Below are 19,192 nucleotides of genomic sequence, written 5' to 3' on the forward strand. Positions count from 1 at the left end.
TTGGCCCACGTGGTGCCCAGAAGATTAACTTCTTATCAGGCTTCACCACTGGGGTTTTCACTCAAGCCCTAATTATGCCATCCACAGAGAAAGACCAGATGGATGCCTCAAGGCAACCGAGTTCTGGGAGCATAGCTCAAAATCACTTAAATCCTACCACCTTTGTGCAAGACGCAGTTTGCTCTGCCTATCAGTCTTTCTTAAGGATTATTTTTGCAAAGAGAAAGCAAACCTATTCTAATTAACTTTGGATGGATTGTTTCACAAAAGGATAAAACCAATTAGCATTTCCTTCTTACCTTGTGAAGCCCTTGTGTGGTGTTGTTAAAGGTTGTATTTCTGAAACCACCTGACAAGAAGGTGAATAAATCCAAAACAATGAGTAAATATTGTACATAATTGAGTAATTTGAGTGTTATACTTATTTATCAAGAAATACCTATATTTTAATTTTTAAGACTTCACTTCCAATACTGGGTACTCTAATATTTGCTTTACTGGGATCTGCAGCCATGTCCATAGCTAGATCAGGACCTCATTGCCGGCTAGAACCATACAAGTATCCGTCAGTCAGTCCTTAAGAGTCATCTGTCTTCATAAATGAGACAGAGAAAGGATAGAAATATTTTTATCTGAATTATGCTAATGGGAGATGAAGGCACAAAAAAGAGAAATACTTTATTTGGTGTCTGAGGAAGCCCTGCCCTGCACCCAGCTTTGAAGGCCTTAAACATGCAACTTACCCCCAGAGCTGTCCTTCTGCCCTGGCCAGTCCCTGCCTTCTGCTCTCCTGGACCCTACTACCATGTCTGTATGAGATCCTACTTAGTAGTGGAGTATCTAAAACTATTCATGCTGACACCACAAAATTGAAATCTCTCCCCAGGTGGGAAAGGCATATTCCTGGCTCAATTCTAACCCCTGCTGACTTGTTTTTTCACTTTTTTTGTTGTTTTTCATAGCTACTGCTGTAGTTTTCCTGTTAAATTCCCTTTGGATTTGCCCTATTCAATATGAAGTTCATAATCTTTATTCTGTTTTTCTGCTCTTTATTTCCCTTACAGTTTCTGGAATTGCTCTCTCCTTGCTCCTTAGCCATCTGGTTGTATCAACTTCTTTTACATGCCCTTTATGCCTTAAATGCAGTTTCCATATGCTTTATTTATTTGTTGACATGAATGAGATTCCTGTCTCCTCCCTGTTGTTTCCCCCCTTTTGTTGTTTTGCCATTCTACTGTAATTTGGTTGAGACCTGCCTCTCATGTCCCCTTTGTACAACCAGGACAACATGCTACTGCTGAGAAGAAAGCTGAGCAGAAGAGGTAGTTCTTACCCAGATGACTCCAGGGACAAAGCAATTGCACGCTGTTGTACAGCTTTCTCAGCTGGACTAAGCCTGGCCCTATGTAAACCAAGGTAAAAGCCTCAATCTAGGCTGTACGGCAATTGATAGTGTAACTCTTACTGAATTCAAATTCAAATACGCACAGCAGAGATCTAGGCTGGCTTGAAACCTTGTGGGTATGACGGTGCAGTTGTCAGCATGTCCCGGTGACATGCACAGGAGAATCTGGTGAGAGACATCCATTATGGTGAGCAGATTTTTCTTGCAAAGTTCAATCATGAAATCATTCACAGGGCTAGTATTTAGGTGTTGATAATAGCTAAATGCTGTAGAAGGTGGGAAAGCTGGCAATGTTCACTGTCGCTTGCTTACCTCTGATTTCATCTTCTGTATTTTGTTCTCTGCAATTATGCCAGAATCCTGTATCAAGCAGCAAATACATACAGAATGTAGATATACAGAAGCAAACACTTTTTTCACGAAGCAGATAATAAAATTGTAGAATTTATTGGCACATGACATTGTGGTGGCCAAAAGTGTAAAGCATTCAGAAGAGGACTGAGCAAATCTGTGCAAGGAAGGTCCACCAGGTAGATCCAGCGTCGGGCATGGGAAGTCAGTAACCCACATATTGCTGGGCAGCAGAGAGATATTTTACCACAATGTATATGCTTGCCCTGTGTTGTTTTTTCCTAGATTTTTGATAGATGTACATGGGGGCTGCACAGACCCTGGTGTGACCCTGTGGAGATGTTCTTATGCTGAGAAAACTGAGGAGGGTGGCCTAGGCTCTACTGGTTTGGTCACACGTTTCTGGCTTGATCATTCACTACTTACCTGACAGTATTTCTCTGTCACAACAGCAAAAAAGAGCTGAAGACAAAACTCTGATTACATAGGTAGGTGCATGTACATATATTCAAGACTAATGATGTCTGCATAGAATGGGCAATCTCACAAAGGGGTAGGCTGTACACTCTGAAATTGTATGTGCTTGCAGGTCTTCCAATCATTCTGCAGGGAGCAGGCATGTAATTTAATAAAGGCACTGTTGTCAATCTTCCTTCCTTCCCAACTGCGCTTTTTGTAACACTTAAATATAATACAAAGATAATTACTTTGCCTGGCATCTATAACAGAAGATGCATTTTAGGCTTTTAAAGTCAGAGAGAAAACAAAAGTGTAAATCAAAATAATTATTTAAGGAAATATGAATGCACTGAAAAAGAGGAGAAAAAATAAGAAAGAAAGAAAGAAATTTTAAAAACCTGTACTGTCTTCATTCATTGGCTTAGAAATTAGCCCAGTGCTGAATCTTCAGTTGGTGCAATTTCATCACAAAATTATTTAATGTTGTTTCTTTTATCGATTGAGTATACAGCCTTTTGTCTGTGAGGGCTAATTCTTCTCTAAGCCTCAGCCAATATATGGACCTGGCCTTTCCCAGGTTCTTTATGTTTGTGCCATGTGAACTTGTACGATAAATAATTTTTCATTTATTTGCAAAACAATTGACATGGGATTGAAAAGAGCATTTTAACACTCGAAAATTAGTTTAAATGCTTCCATTGTGTTCACAGGTGGTCAACACTTCTGGAAGTAATTGGATTTAGATAGCTTTGTTACATGGAAATTCAACATCTTTTCAGATCCTTGTATTACTCATTGGGCTTAAAGAATAGCTTAGCCTTCTTTTCTTAGTTTAATTATGACATTACACATTGCAAGGTAAACTTTCAGGATTTATGCCACGTTTTATTCAGCCCAGCAATGTTAGCTTCATGTTCCTGTTTATTTCCTCATAATTTGTCTTTATGGAGCAATAGAAATACCCTTTCTTGCCAAATGCCTAGTTTGTATGGATAATTAAATAGACAGTAAAGGGCTAGACTCACCTCTTCATTATTCAAGTCTTACCGAATTGCAGCATTATTGGTTCCAGCAGAATAATGCTGCAATTGCTAGGAATATGTGGTAAATCAGGCAAGGGGTACCCTTGATTTGTTAAGCACTTTTATAATATACTGTTATATATTGCTAGTTCATCGCAGCCCCTAGAAACCCCAGTCATGATCTATGCTTCTGTTCTGCCACAAACTGTCTTGGAAGACTGAGTCACATATTGTTGATAGTGTTTTATTCCTTATTTCCATCCTTGTCTTTGTAAAAGTTGTTTCTTTTTTCTCTGTCGAGTTTGATGAAAGCCAAAAGGGGCCACTTCTCATTAGGCGAAATACCACTAAAACAAATGAACTATTCGGAGAATTTCTTTGCTGTGTAAATGTAAAATAAGGTTCAGGATATGTAACACACAAATTTCTGTGTCCTTTCACTCTTCTCCACACATGAAGGCTGAACCTAGGAATTAACTTCAGATAAGTTTCCCAAAGTTTTTTGTGCTCATTTCCTCTGGGCTGTCTAGAAAATTATACCTGTTGATGGACAGTACCCAAGGAAACTAATTGCAAATATAGTATAGTATATAGTGTATATATATATATATAGTATATATATAGAGAGGAGTATAGTCAGGACCCTAAATTTTAGGAGAGCAAAATTCCAGCTCTTCAAGGAGTTAGTCAGAAGGACGCCCTGGGAAATGGTCCTCAGGGACAGGGGAACGGAACAGAGCTGACAGATCTTTAAGGATACCATCCAGAGAGCGCAAGAGCTCTCAGTCCCCAAGTGTAAGACATCAGGCAGGAAAGGGAAGAGACCAGCGTGGCTGAGTCAAGACCTGCTGGTCAAACTAAAGAGCAAGAGGGAACTGCACAGGCAGTGGAAGCAGGGACAGGTGTCCTGGGGGGAATACAGGGAAGCTGCCCGGTTGAGTAGGGAGGGGGTCAGGAAGGCCAAGGCACGGCTGGAGCTGAATTTGGCAAGGGATGTAAAGAATAACAAGAAGGGCTTCTACAGGTATGTCAGCCAGAAAAGGAAGGTTAAAGAAAGCGTACCCCCCGATGAACAAGAATGCTGACCTAGTATCAACAGACAAGGAGAAGGCTGAGGTACTCAACAACTTCTTTGCCTCAGTCTTCACCGGCAACCTCTCTCCTCACCCCTCCCGAGTCGATGGACTGCTAGATGGGGACCAGGGGGGTAAAGCCCCTCCCACTGCAAGGGAAGATCAGGTTCGAGACCACCTGTGGAACCTGAAGGTACACAAGTCTATGGGACCTGATGAGATGCACCCCAGAGTCCTGAGGGAATTGGCTGACATAGTTGCCAAGGCACTCTCCATGATATTTGAAAAGTCATGGCAGTCAGGTGAAGTCCCTGGGGACTGGAAGAAGGGGAATGCTGTGCCCATTTTTAAAAAGGGAAGAGAGGAGGACCCTGGGAACTACCGACCTGTCAGCCTCACCTCTGTGCCTGTCAAGATCATGGAACAGATCCTCCTAGAAGCTATGCTCAAGCACATGGAAGACAGGGAGATGATTCAAGACAGCCAGCATGGATTCAAAGGGCAAGTCCTGCCTGACCAACCTAGGGGATTTCTATGAAGGAGTGACCGCATCAGTGGACAAGGGAAAAGCAATGGATATCATCTACTTGGACTTCTGTAAAGCATTCGACGCAGTCCCCCACAACATCCTTCTCTCTAAATTGGGGAGATATGGGTTTGATGGGTGGACTGTTCGGTGGGTAAGGAATTGGCTGGATGGTCGCATCCAGAGGGTCATGGTCAATGGCTTGATGTCTAAATGGAGGCTGGTGACAAGTGGAGTCCCTCAGGGGTCCATACTGAGACCAGTGCTGTTTAATATCTTTATCAATGACATAGACAGTGGAGTTGAGTGCACCCTCAGCAAGTTTGCAGATGACACCAAGCTGAGTGGTGCAGTTGATATGCCAGAAAGATGAGATGTCATCCAAAGGGACCTGGACAAGCTGGAGAGGTGGGCCTGTGTGAACCTCATGAGGTTCAACAAGGCCAAGTGCAAGGTCCTGCACCTGGGACGGGGCAACCCCCGATATCAATACAGGTTGAGGGATGAAGGGGTTGAGAGCTGCTCTGTGGAGAAGGACTTGGGGGTACTGGTGGGTGAAAAGCTGGACATGAGCCGGCAATGTGCGCTTGCAGCCCAGAAGGCCAACCATATCCTGGGCTGCATCAAAAGCAACGTGGCCAGCAGGTCGAGGGAGGGGATTCTGCCCCTCTGCTCTGCTCTGGTGAGACCTCACCTGGAGCCCTGCGTCCAGCTCTGGGGCCCTCAGCACAAGAAGGACATGGACCCGTTGGAGCGGGTCCAGAGGATGCCACAAAAATGATCCGAGGGCTGGAGCCGCTCTCCTATGAGGCCAGGCTGAGAGAGCTGGGGTTGTTCAGCCTGGAGAAGAGGAGGCTGCGGCGAGACCTTAGTGCGGCCTTTCAGTACTTAAAGGGGGCCTATAGGAAAGATGGGGACAATCTTTTTAGCAAGGCCTATTGTGACAGGACAAGGAGTAATGGTTTTAAACTGAAGGAGGATAGATTTAGACTAGATATAAAGAAGACATTTTTCACAATGAGGGCAGTGAAGCACTGGAACGGGTTGCCCAGGGAGGCAGTGGAGGCCCCATCCCTGGAAACATCCCAGGCCAGGTTGGACGGGGCTCTGAGCACCCTGGGCTGGTTAAAGCTGTCCCTGCTCACTGCAGGGGGTTGGGCTGGATGAGCTCTAAAGGTCCCTTCCAACCCAAAGCATTCTAGGATTCTATGATAAATGGATAATCATTCCGATGTTGATCCAAATGAATTTTGCATAAGGGCTGAATCACTTAGGTTTAAAAGGTTTTAGGGGATTAAAATGTTGTGTGGCATGGGCAGAGGAAACAGAGAGCTGAATGCCATGGCTTAGAGCTGAGTGCTGTTACCTCTCCACATAACAGGAGATTGATTAAGTGCAATATGCCCAGGTAATGTGAGAGTCGTGCTTTAGAGGAAGACATTCTCAAGTCTTTCAAAACCTGATCTGGAGGATAATTCCCTCCTGATCGCAGTTCTGGTGATCAGTCTCACCCTGAGCACCACACACAAGTTGAGCATTTGAGGAAGAAGTTTTTCTACCATCTCTGAGCACTCATCCATTCAGAGGTGCCAAAACTTTTTATGGGAAACACATGCAACCTTCCTTTCTGTGAGTCCAAACCAAAAGGCACATCTGTCTAACTGGCTGTACATCAGGAAAATAATTTGGTCAGCATTTCTGACCTCATTGAGAGCCTAGCAACTGAGGGAACCTAAACAGAGTCCCTGGTGATAATCAGCATGAGGCTGTTGCTGATTTTTTTCTTGTTTTCTTCAAGAGTACAAACTTCCATTTTCTCTCTTACTCTGCAAGCAGATTTGGACTGCGCATTTTGATGTTTCTATCAAAGTTGACAATGTAAAACTTTTGGTGAGATAAAAATTGGAAATTATATAAATATTTTTCTTACCAAGTGCTTTTCATTTCAAAGTTCCAAAGCATTTACAAATCACACCATTTTCATGACTGGTATTGAAAGAGTCATTTCAGTGATCCACCTCAGGATCATTGAAATACCACAAATGGCCAATATATAGTATTGGGTAAAGCTAAACACATATAACTTCTACTATTTCTGAAGACCCTCTAAAACCTGATATTTGACTGCCATTTGAGTGTCTAGGTTGGGTTTTTTTTACCGCTTTCATGCATTTCTACAAGAGACATGAATAACAAAGAGAAAGCTTTGCTTCAAAGAGAGCCTATCTGAAGGGGATCTGCACAGGGATAGGTAACAGAGAAATTGTATCTGTGCCACCATGCATTAGGGAAGAATAACACCCATTTCAGAATTTGAGGAGGGAAATGGGCAGAAGAAGGTGTTGCAAATTTGCTAGGAAGAAAAACTAGAGAAACACTTAACCAGGTGTTTCAAGCAGCATGAACGCTGTTGTTATGTGCTGAGGAGGATGCTCTCTCGGGGGATATGTATGTCTCTAAGTAACGTTGATTTTGGAGATCACAGGGTAGTGGGTGTCTATCTGTGTACATAGACACACACCTGACTTACTGTGCACACTAAAATGTCTGCCATCGGGTGATGCAGTATTGAGAGAGAAAAGGTAATGTTGCGGTTACAAACCGTACGTTCTTTGTTTATCTCTTACTGTTGTAAAATTCTGTCTTTGTCTTCCCAGGCATATCACTTAATACCTCTGTGCCTGGGTTACCTAGTCATAAATCAAATAAATATAACTACCTTGGTCTTGTAAGGAGAAGTCTGTTTATAATACTAAGATATGATGGCAAGCTCCCATTCAGGGAGAAGGACAGGAGTTATTAAAAAGTTGATCTTCAGTGAACTATGCTGGAGACATGTTTTTTTAATAGTTACTAGTAAGACTGATTATCTAAAGTTACGTAGCTCAAGAATAAAATACAGCAATGCTTTCAGTTCTCAAATTGAAAGCAGAAACAGTGTTAAAATTACATTAGCTACTGTGACGAACTGCCACATTAAAATGTGAAATGCGAAGCAGGTGAGGTGGGTTTGAATACTGAATGTTGTTGATTTTTTTTCCCTCTCCTGTTAGGATTTATTTCTCGAATCATTTAAAACTAGTAAAGGAAGGTCCAGATATTTTATTATAGTTGTTACTGGTGAGGTTGATTACTTCAATTTGTTTTTTCTAATACCATACTGTTCAAATGAATTACCATAAAATCCAGTTCTCCATTTGTGATGCATTAAATGTCAAAAAAAAAGAATCATTCCAATTATATTTCTTCCCAAGTCTTGAGAGCTTGTGTTAAAAAGCGATATACATAAAAGACATTGCTCTACATATAGTACCACCCAGTTCTTAAAAAGTACCCTTAAGATCTTCTTAATAACTTAGCTAGTTCCTGATTGAGATTTATATCTATTTTAATCAATGAAATGTTAGCCTCATTCAGGCTAAAATACAAAGATATTATGATTTGATCATGCCAGTATGAAACTAGTACAAAGAGACTATGTGCTTGCATTGCAGTCTCTGCAAACCCGTGGGAAGATCCCCATCCGCTGAGCTCTGAATAACTGTTTCACTTTTCCCTTTGAGAGGAAAGGAGAGAATTTTTCCTCCTTGTACTGGTTCTGGGAGTTCCAGCATCTGCTCTGGGGACAACTTTATTAGGCCAACACTGAATATTTTTTAAAAGCCCACCATCAGGTGAGAAACCAAGCTCTTTCCTTGAACCCCCTCCTCAGACCCATTTTTCAGTCCCTCTGACAACACCTACTCTTTGCAGGTTCATATTTCAAAAGTGAATTAAGAGCTGCAGAGCCATTTTCAATAGTAAGCCCTTGGTTTGTACTTTTCTCCCTACAAACTCTTTCCCCGTTTGTTTGGAAATTTGCACCAGCAACCCAGGGACAGACTCCTCTCAGCATACAAGGCTGCAAGGCTTCAGCAGTGAAAAGCTTCAGTACTGCAAAACCTATAGGATTGCTCAAGTTCCTGTCCTGCTGTCAACAGGTAAGTGTTTTCCACTTTTCCCTGATCTCTGGCTGCTTCGTCAGCCCTTCATGTAGAGGAACTTTTGGATTGCTTTAAGGTACACTAGACAGCTGGCTTGGCATGCAACGGCACAAGGATTAGGAAGGTACCAGTGCCCCTTGTGAGCTTCCCTGCCCGAAGCTGACATTCTGGGCCATTACCTTTCGCAAACTGATCATTCTGTTCTCAATCTGTATTCCCTACCTCCTCCTAGCCTACAAAGTCAGGAAGACTTATCAGCTGCGAGTGGTGAAATACTGGAGGGGAAAAATAATCAGTGTTTCATTCACTGTAATCTTAATATTATCAGCATACTGATTCGGAAAAGGTGTGACTGAGCGACCGGGCAACAAATGGATATATGATTCACTTTTATAACCCAGCTTTTGTTGTAAACGCTACAAAGATGCATTAATTAATGATAAAATCAAGGCAAACGTCTGGCAGGATAGATAGAGATACAGAGACGGAGAGATTAGAGAAAATGGTAGGCATTAATAAAATTAGGCTGAACCTGGGGAAAAACAGACTAATATGTCTGCTGTGGGGGACTAACCTAAAGGAAAACAGCCATAAAGTAGGAAGAGAGATGAGTGCAATGAAAAGCAAGTGTCTGGAAAGCAGAAATGCTGTTCGATTTTATACTATGATGGGGTAGCATAAAGCAAAACATAAAATTACTCCATTCATGTAGTCCATCCACCAAACTAATCAAAAGATGCTTGTAGACATAGTTAAAAAGCTGATGCTATGGATCATGGATTAAATGGAAATAGTGTTAAGTTTTCAGTTCCTGTGGCTTTGGATTTCATTGTTTGAAAAAGATTTGCAGAACTTGAAAGGAGTGGTGTTGGCAAAGTCATTTAAAGACATGAAAGTTTTGTCTTATGAAAAAAAGGAAACAAAAAAAAAAAAAAGAAAAGAAAAGAAGAACTTAAAAGATTAGCAGTGACATGACAACCATCCACAGCTGTTGAATGGGTGTTAACATGAAGCGAAAGGAAATACTGCTTAGAATGATCTGGGTAAAGACACAAAATTTCAGTCTGAATGCTTGGGCTAGACAGTAGAAAACATCTTAAATAAAAAGGTCACTTAGGCTCCTGAAGGGAGGGGAGCTTTTCCAGTGAAGCTGCTCTTCTACCCAGAAGTTTGTCCTGGCAGGAGGTGCTAGCAGCCAGCACCTGGTCTGGATGAGTGCAAGCCCTTGGGGTAAGCAGGAGAGAATGTTTGAGGGAATGATTTTTACCCTTGGGTCAGGTAAGAGCAAGATACACTGTTGTAAACTGTACAAGTAATGGTCCTGAAGGGCTGGTCGGGCAGAGAGGAGGCGCTGGAAAATGCCAGTATCCTTCACTGAGGTGCCTCCTGACGCTGTGACGACAGGAGGTAGCCGTGTAGAAGCTGGCTGCACGTGTTGGGTACTGTTGGGTATTCCCTGGTATTGGACCTCCCCATGCTGCGGAGAGGTGGGTTGTGTGGGAACTCAAACACCCCCTACTCTCTATTAAGCAGTACCAACACCAGCCAGAGCATTTTCACATTCACTGCTCTCATTTGTGCTTTAAAACCTCTTACGTGGAGCTTAAATGACAGATACTCCTGTTTCTGCAGTGCTTTCTTCCTAGTCCCTTTCAATAATTCGTATTCATCTACACCTCATTCCAGCGCTCCTTTTCATTGCTCCTTTGATAATTAAACAACAGGACATCAAAGGTATGTGAGATGCTGGGATATTACCGTGGCTTAAAATACACCTGACGTTTGAGTGAGGTAACTTAATTACCACTTGGTCTCTTATTGCTTGCCTGGGAAATAAGCAGACAGTTGTGTTCCATATAAATGTATGGCAGCAAGCAAGAGGGAAAAGAGAATTTGAAGGCTTGTTGTGGCTGTAATATTTCTTCATGTATTGAAGTCAGAATTCCTGTAGTTCATTTTAACCACTTTACATGGAAAAACACAATAAACATGTCTCCATGCACCCCTTTTCTTGAAGTAAGCAGAAATTATCATCATATTTAGTTGAAGTGTTTTTACCCTCAGTAAAAAATCCTTGGTTTAGACATGGGCTGCAGAAACTTTAAGTCCTTGGTAATTTTACATTAATGCATACATTTTGTTCGCAGACTGTGCACAGGACGAATTCTGTCTCCAAGATGTCGCTGTTTAGAACTTCCCTTTTTAACAGTGTTGTAGAAGGACTTAAGTAAATGGCAGCACTTGGCATAGATCCATCTCACTTAACAAAGGAGACTAATTTGAAATGTATTCATTCCAGACTATTTATTTGGATAGCAGAAAACAAGAAACTACTTAGAGGGTGATAGAGATCTCAGAAAGGCTGACTCTCTCCTGTTGCCTGTCCTTCGCTACTGGGAATATAGCTGGCCAAAAGGGACTGTCTTTCAACCTTAATGACCTCAATTAGATAACTAAACTCAATGGATGAGTCCAGGCTTTGTGCGTGGGTGTTGATTTTCCTGCTGGCGATATTTAATCTGCTGAAGGGATTAGAAATACAAAAAGATTTTGATTAGAATGAAATAACCCAAATTGTCATAAGCTCGTAAAGTAATACAGGCAGCAGAAGTATCAGTAAGCTTTCTCTAGTACCATTTTTGATGGGCTCCTTCAACTCCCTGGTTCTTAATCATGTATCTAATGAGTTTTCATAACCTTCCACACCCTGATTGCTGCTGTGGTTTGTTGGTGCTGCCATTTTGTGCTGCTACTGCGGGAATTGTCCTTTTCAGAGGAACTTTTACCAGCCTGTTTTCCTCTCAGGAATCAGCTCAGTGTATCAGTCCATGTTGATGGAACCAGGCGCTATAGTGCATCTGTTTATTCATCAGGTGACAGTATAGTGTATCATTGCTTGTATTCTCTTCTGAGCCCTACTGATCATATGCTACTGCAAAAGCTTGTAAGATCAATGCAGATATTTACTCCTTTCATCTGTAAATGCGTCAGCACATAAAAACAGGGAGTGTACTTGAGATGATGTGATCTAAACACAAAATTAGCAGAGGGCATCAGTTGAAAGCACAGTCTACTCTGAACAGTGACTAAGGAAAAAATTGTACTGCTTTACTCAGCACCTCTGATTCCCTGCTTGAACTCAGAGGCAGAACTGCTGCTGGTACTGACGATGCTGCTCTCCTCCAGCTTTGGGGATGCAATCTTGCTAGCAGAAAAGCAGCTAAATCATCTTCCTTTTTGTGCACTGTCAACAGAATTGGTCGCTAAGTTCAGGCTGAGTTCGGTGATGAACGAGAGCTAAAAGGGACCTAAGGGCACGGAGAGCATAGCTGGGACTGCAAGTTCTTCATTACCGGTGATATAAGAAGGGAAAAACTAAAGCTGACTGGAAAAAATGAAAGCGGTATAATGTTCTTCTGGTTTTAGGATGAGATCTTAATTTTAAGAAACAGCTTTGTGAAGCTTCACATTCCAACATGTTTTGGCTGGCTGCAGGGCTTTGGAAGGACTCGTAGATTCCAGATTCACATTCTGGTAGGGCTGATAATTATTTGACTGTTACAGAAGAGTTATTTTCATGTAAATTGACATTACCTCATAATTTATATTCCAACTCAAAGCACGAAGTGTTTCGGGGTATTGGAATACAACCACCTCTGCAGTGCATCCACCTTGCCATGTACTTTCTCTGATGTTTTTGCTATATTACAGCTCTGATTTCCAGCAAAACCCAATGTTTTATTATATGAATATTGTCTAGAAATCAATTCTGTCTCTCTGGTATCTGAGATAAAATTGCTTTTGCTGCTACTTGGTCATTAGTGGTGTTGCAGCAGAGCTTAAGAATCCAAGGAATAGACTTGAACACCCTCTTGTTTGATAAAAACACAAGACAAACAGATTGTTGTCTCAGAAAGCTCACCCTTGAAATAGATGCAACAGAATAAGCCAGGCACTGTGCGTTTGTTTGGAATTCAGTATGGTATGAAAACATTTACCATTTTCAAGGCAAAATTAGGTCTCTGGTTTCACTGACTCTCGAGTGAATTCCCGTAATTGTCATTAACTGGCCAATTGCCTGATATATATAATTTAGAGGGCCAAATCCGGTTTTCCTCTGTCCCAGGATTATTCTGTTCATTTCAGTCATACCAGATGCTGTCCTGTTAATTGTGAGTGGAAAACGTTCATATGGACATGACAAGCAAAATCTGTCAGCACTTGTTCGAGATAAAGAAGGACCATATATTTTCAGGCGAAGGCCAAAGCTGAATGTTTTAGACTAAAGTAATGCTGAGCTGTAGATCATATGCAGAAAAGTCTGCAGAGAAGAAGTGTTAGTACCATTCATATCTTCAACTTTAAATTTACTTCAGGCAGTAAAAGAGTCTTTGGCTGATAGGAGCACATCTTAAGCTAATAAGTCCTTTGAATTGTAGTCCCTTCCAGAGTCTATTTACAATGGACATAGTTGACTAATGGTTATATGTTTGAACTTCATCTTTTAATATAATAAATTCCACTGATAATTCTTTGCTTTTCTGAAGCTTTGTCCTGTTAGATTCACACCATGTATCTGTCCTAGGGTGACTTTATAGCAAGAGCAGATTGCAGTTTTGTAGTCAGAAGCTACACACCTTAATAAAAGATTGTGTAGTCTTCAAAATACCTTTTTTTAAAAAGGCTTTAATTTCATTACAATTACAACTCTAATAAAAATTTATGTGCAGCACTTACTAGTTGTTCAATAAGTGTTTTGATTTTATGTTCCCAGTATAAGGAAGCTGGAGTGAACTTGTTATAAGGGGCAAACTCTTCTGGTTGGGGATGCAATATGGAGGTATAGGCATTCCCATATCTTTGTATTCCCATTAAATTCAAGTTTTTAAAAATCAGTTTTTAATTACTGATGCCAAGCATGCCCAGAATGCAGAATGCTGATTTACTAATGGCCCTTTTAGTGTTGTTAGCATAGCAAAGTGCTTGTGACCATCTCACCCAGCCCCACTGCCCTGCATGCTCCTGAATTCAAGATTGTCCTTTGTTGTGCCCTTCATAGGACAAGGTTGTGGGGGACATGTCACAATATCCGCAAATGTTTCCCTTCTTTTCTCTAGATATACTTGGCTACAGTTGTTTGTTTAGGCTGACTTAAAGATGAAAATAGAACCTATCCATCCTTTTGATTTTATTAAGAGTTATATCATCTTTTAGTATGAATGTAGACTGTTCAAAAATACAGTCTCATGACTAACTCATTTCAGATGCTATATTCATGAGAAAGCCCCGAAAGTGCCAGTTGGCTTATTATTAACATTTACATGACATTACTCATAAAAAAAAATTCCAAAGCAGTTTTTTTTTATTGTTATGTTTGATCGTTTTTATGCAGAAACCATCACCTCCTCACTTAGTTGCCTCGCAGTTCAATACATAATTGACAGGGAAGTGATTTTATTGCTGTTCCTTGTAACATTTGTTTCAAATAAAGACCAGAGGAAAAAAAAAGCCGGATTCATTTGTGGATAGATTAGCTCTAAGAGTACATGAGTGTATTCCCATAGTTTCATCTTCTTAAAGCAGTTACCTGCTATGCTGTTTATTTGTCCTATTGGGTGGGTTCAAGGAAACCCAATTTTAATCCTTCAATGCTTAATCTATACCATAGTTTTCCTTTGTTACCTGAGGATATCAAATAACATGTTTGGGCTTAACCTCATTTTTGCTTCCCAAGGCTCCTGCTCCCCCAGGCATGCACTTAAATGAAGATCCGATCCTTCGTGCTTTGGTTTCCCATCTGTAGACTGATGATGTTTCTTCTCTCTGTAGATTTAAAGCCTTTGGGAGATGATCTATCTCTCAGTATGTGTCTGCACAAGACCTAGTACATAAGAGGCTACTTCTACTAGAAAACTCTAGGAGGTCCTCAGCAAAGAAATAATAAGAAAATAAGTTTTGGAGGAAACTCTGTAATATTTATGAAAAGAGGGGGACTCAGTACCTGTGAACTTGTCCCCGAGAGCAGTACAATAAACCAATTAAAGCAATATACAGTGACTTTGATCCAAACAACCTAAGCAATCAGGTATTAGGGAAGCTTGCTTTCGGTATGTATAGAAAAATGCATGATAAAATTTGGTGCAGAAGCGCTCACCCTGCAGTCCAACATTATTTTATTGTGTATGTTGCACTTCTCCAACATCAAACTCTCTCCATAGTGGAGCAGGAAATACTGGGTTTGCACTAGTGACACCAGTATTTGTTTTTTACACTAGTGTTCACTGCTGAATCTTCCCTTCTCTATGCTGGTAGGTCGTACACTCATTTTAAGGAATTCATGCTGCATGAATAGATGAACTGCAGTCTGATCAGAGACTGAACTCTCATGCAAACTAGCTGCAGAATGACAATTAACACTCTTCATTTAAGAAAGCCAGTTTCATGGATCTTATAAAAGTGTGATTTTTCTAGGGTTCTGGTATCTCTTCCTTGAGCTTATATTCCATATTGTTCTTCCAGATCAGAGATGTGAAAATGATAGGGATTAAAAATATTTTCTTTTTTCTCAGCCTGCTTCAGTGAATAAACTTTCAGTGCCTTTTATATTCTGTCATTTAGAATTTATTTTTTTAAGGGACATGAATGTTTTAATGCCTATATGAGTAAGGAATAAGTCCACTCGTGTATTTGAAGTTGCAGAGTCTGGACTGTCTGACCCACGCTGGAGGTAAAATGAAGGCACATATTGAAGGGTAGTGAACCATGACTTTTTGCTTGGTTATTTCTGGATTTTAGATATTAATTTCTTGGACAGTTCTCTCTGGGAGTATTCAAATGGTGTTGTCTAATGCTGATTAACATGACCTTTCATTTTTGCCTATTCATTTGTCTTACCTAGACAAAAATATAGACACATAATTTCTGCCAGTTTCTGACTTTGTCTGACACTTGCACAGGAGAGCAAGTTGCGTTGTGACTTTTTGGAATCATTTCCAGTTGTAACTTCATTTCTGCATCTGATTTTATCCCCTCAAGAGCAAAGCTATTATATTCCATGGGATTACACCAGCTAAGAGAGACGTGAGTAGAAAATCAGGCCAGGGATGTTGAAATGTATTTATTGCATTGACACATTTTCATTAAACTGTATATTTAATGTTCTTTTAAAAATTGTTCACTTATGCAAAATAATGTTATTACAAAACAAATGGAGTCATCACATTTGTGAATGAACGTTTATCGACTGTATTTCTGCCTTTAATGCTGTCATTGATAGCATCTAAAGAGGATGCTACTGTCAATATTTTTCATTGCTTCATCCTTTTGCAGTTTGGTTCCACCGTTGCTAATCTTATTGTTTTTAAGGAAAAGTTGTTTCTTACTTATCTGTTATTAAAGTTGGTTCTGCATCATTTGGCCCATGACAGACACCCTGCTCGTTCAGAGGGGGACAGTTGGGCTCCTAAAATGACCTAATCCAGTGAGTTATCCAGCAGGAACCAACTGGGAATGCTTCAAAAGCATTTGGGAGGCAATCAGCTGCTGAGCCGCACCAGCTATCCACACTTGGGTTGTGCCAGCTGTGGATAGGTACCTTCTGCAGCAAGAGTTACCTCTCGTCTCTTTGGCAAACAACAAGAGGAGAGAAGACCAGAAATTTGGGGTCAACTCAAACAATTGTTAAAACACCCTATTCCGTGAATTTGTCATTTTTGTTTGGAATCAGTAGAGCTGCATGGCAGAGCATTAGTTTTCTTCGTTGGTAAGTCTTGGTTTTGCTCAGTTTTTGGAACTGTTCTCTGACATTTAATGCAGGAAAATACCTCTTTTCCCAAAGGCTGTTTATTCTCCTTTTAATATACAGTCCTGCTGCCGTCAAATATCTTATTAATGGTTTCATCCAACAGCAGTGGTTTGATTAAGGTCTTCTCTTGGGTCATGAGCAGCAAGAGATCACCATTAAAACTAGTGTCTCAGTCATGGAAAGGATCATTCCAGGAGAGGAGGTTTAGAAGTCTGTCGTCAAAGAGCCCATCTCTTCAGTGGTATCGTGTTTGTTTTGAAATTGGCCTGTTTGGTGTTGTTTGCCTAGCAGATGATCTTGCTCTTCTGCCTTGCCCTTGCATCTCTCCTGCCTGCCTTTGTCCTCCCAACAATGCTGAAACCTGAGGCTGGGGCTTCCTTCACACCCTGCCAGCGCAACAGCGTCGCGAGGTGTCGGATCACGGCCGCTTGGTTTGCAGGAGAGTGGCACTGGGTTTTGGTAGCAGTCACAAAATATATCCAAAGAAAACATGTAAAGAAGCATTTTGTTAGGAATGAAAGTCTTTTTCTTGCATTGGCAAGGATCAGTTATTTACTGAGAGAGGAATATGACAAATACTCATATTTATGTCATTTCAAGAGCATTTTATTTTCATGCAGTGTATATGCAGAAGATCATGTATAAAGAGCATTTCCTCACAGCCATTTTGTATGGATCACTTTCATGCACGTTTTATAAGAATTGTTGTTTACCTCTACTGTGTAGCACTGCCTGACTTTATTTTCTTAATTCTTACTACTTGTGTTGAACATATTTGTCTACGTGTAAATATACATATGCATACCCACTGTAGGATATAGACATGTCACAAATGATGAATGATGTCATACCTGATTTTGATAAATGCAGGAGGCAAAATCACTGCTTCAAGAAATCTTTGAGAAATCTTTAAGAAATCCTTTAAGAAATCTCTGGCTCTCACTAGACAGGAATGGGGAGTTTTCTCTTTAACATTGCTGCAGGACTGATTCACAAAATGCAGAAATGATTTTCTGCATAACATTTCAGTGTTATAAGTTCCTGTAAAGATATTTAACATACTTCACAACATTTTCTATTTCAATACAATTATTCGGAAAGAGCTAATTCTCTTCTATTAGCAAGAGAAATCATGGGCAAGTTATTTAAATGGCTGACGGATTATTCACACTGGCTTGTCTGTTGCTAACAATCAAAAGTGTTGTACTGACAGTGGACTCGGAGCTCCCAAGCAGCAGATTTCAGGCTCAGTCCTAATTTTGTCCTTTCAACTTCCATGTTCAATGAAGAGTTCAATGTTCCTTGCAAAATTATCTCTGAACTTGACCAGTTTAGATGTGCTAGCAAAACACCAGCCACTGCAGCTGGTGAGGCTATGGGTTATGGCTAATATTGATGTCTCGTTCAGTAATTACCTTACAAAACAGGCAGATTAAGCAATCATACGGCCATACAGATGCTGAGCACCGTCCTGTGGGTGACATTGGCGGACTGCGCACATATTAAGCATTTTGTCTAAGGAAAGGTGAGGACAGAGAGTTGTGTAACATGGCTCCTCACCCCTTTTGCTTTCCTGTGTTAAGTATCTCTGGGGCAGAGTGTGGAAAGGTTTTGAAAATTGCATAGAAAGTCCTAGTGAACAAACTGACTGTGTAAAAGCTAAATCTTACCTTTGATAGAAAAGGCAGTAAGAGAGATTGCTGTCTAGAAATGGCATTCTTCCAGTCTAAGTTGCTTGTGTGGGTCCATTATCACAGGATCTGAGTATCTCACCAGCTTTAATGCAAGTACCTTCGCAATCTCAGGAGGGGTAAGGAACTCTTATCCCCATTTTTTCTATAGAAGATAGAGGTGCAGAGGTTATACCTTTCCTTGCCTACTGGAGTGACCTATGGTGCACTCCAGGATCCTCATCCCCTCGCTATCCAGTCCATGAACCCTGTGTAGAACATGTTGTACCTCCTGCGCACGCAGGTTTCCTTCCTCGGGAGCCATGGTGCGAGGAGCCGTTCCCCACGTTGCCATATCTTGCTGCAGTGTGGGATGACAGTGCAGCCAAAGGGAATACCTTGTGGTATACCTTGTGGAAGTGCTCCTGCAGTCCATGCCATAGGCAAAGCCAGGGTACGAATGGATGATACCGATACTGAAAATGAGACTGAGGTAGGGGGGATGGATGGTGGATGGTGGAATTACAATCCTAAAAACCCACACTCATTTCCACCCCCGTTTGGAGGTATCTGCCCTCCGTAGATACCTGAGTTCTTAAGTCTCCCGAGGAGCCCAGTGCTTTGCTTCTGCTTCTTCACCCCGTGCCGAAGTCCAACAGGGACCCAGAAATGAGATGCACCTTCTGCATGCCTCTCTGCAGAGCACTTCTGGGTTCAAAACATGCATGTGAACCATCCAGTTCAAACCCATCACTAAGTGTAAGGGTGGGAATCACTGTTTTTTCCCCTCCTGTTTTTTTTTTTTTGTTGTCCTTGTTTATGCTAACTAGCTGTGTTGAGAAACAAAGCCCCGTCCAGTGGTTCAGGTTCCTGCCATCACGTTTCAGTAGGGTCAGAGC

This window comes from Pelecanus crispus, chromosome 8 (genome assembly GCF_030463565.1).
Source record: "Pelecanus crispus isolate bPelCri1 chromosome 8, bPelCri1.pri, whole genome shotgun sequence".
In the NCBI taxonomy this organism is placed as follows: domain Eukaryota; kingdom Metazoa; phylum Chordata; class Aves; order Pelecaniformes; family Pelecanidae; genus Pelecanus; species Pelecanus crispus.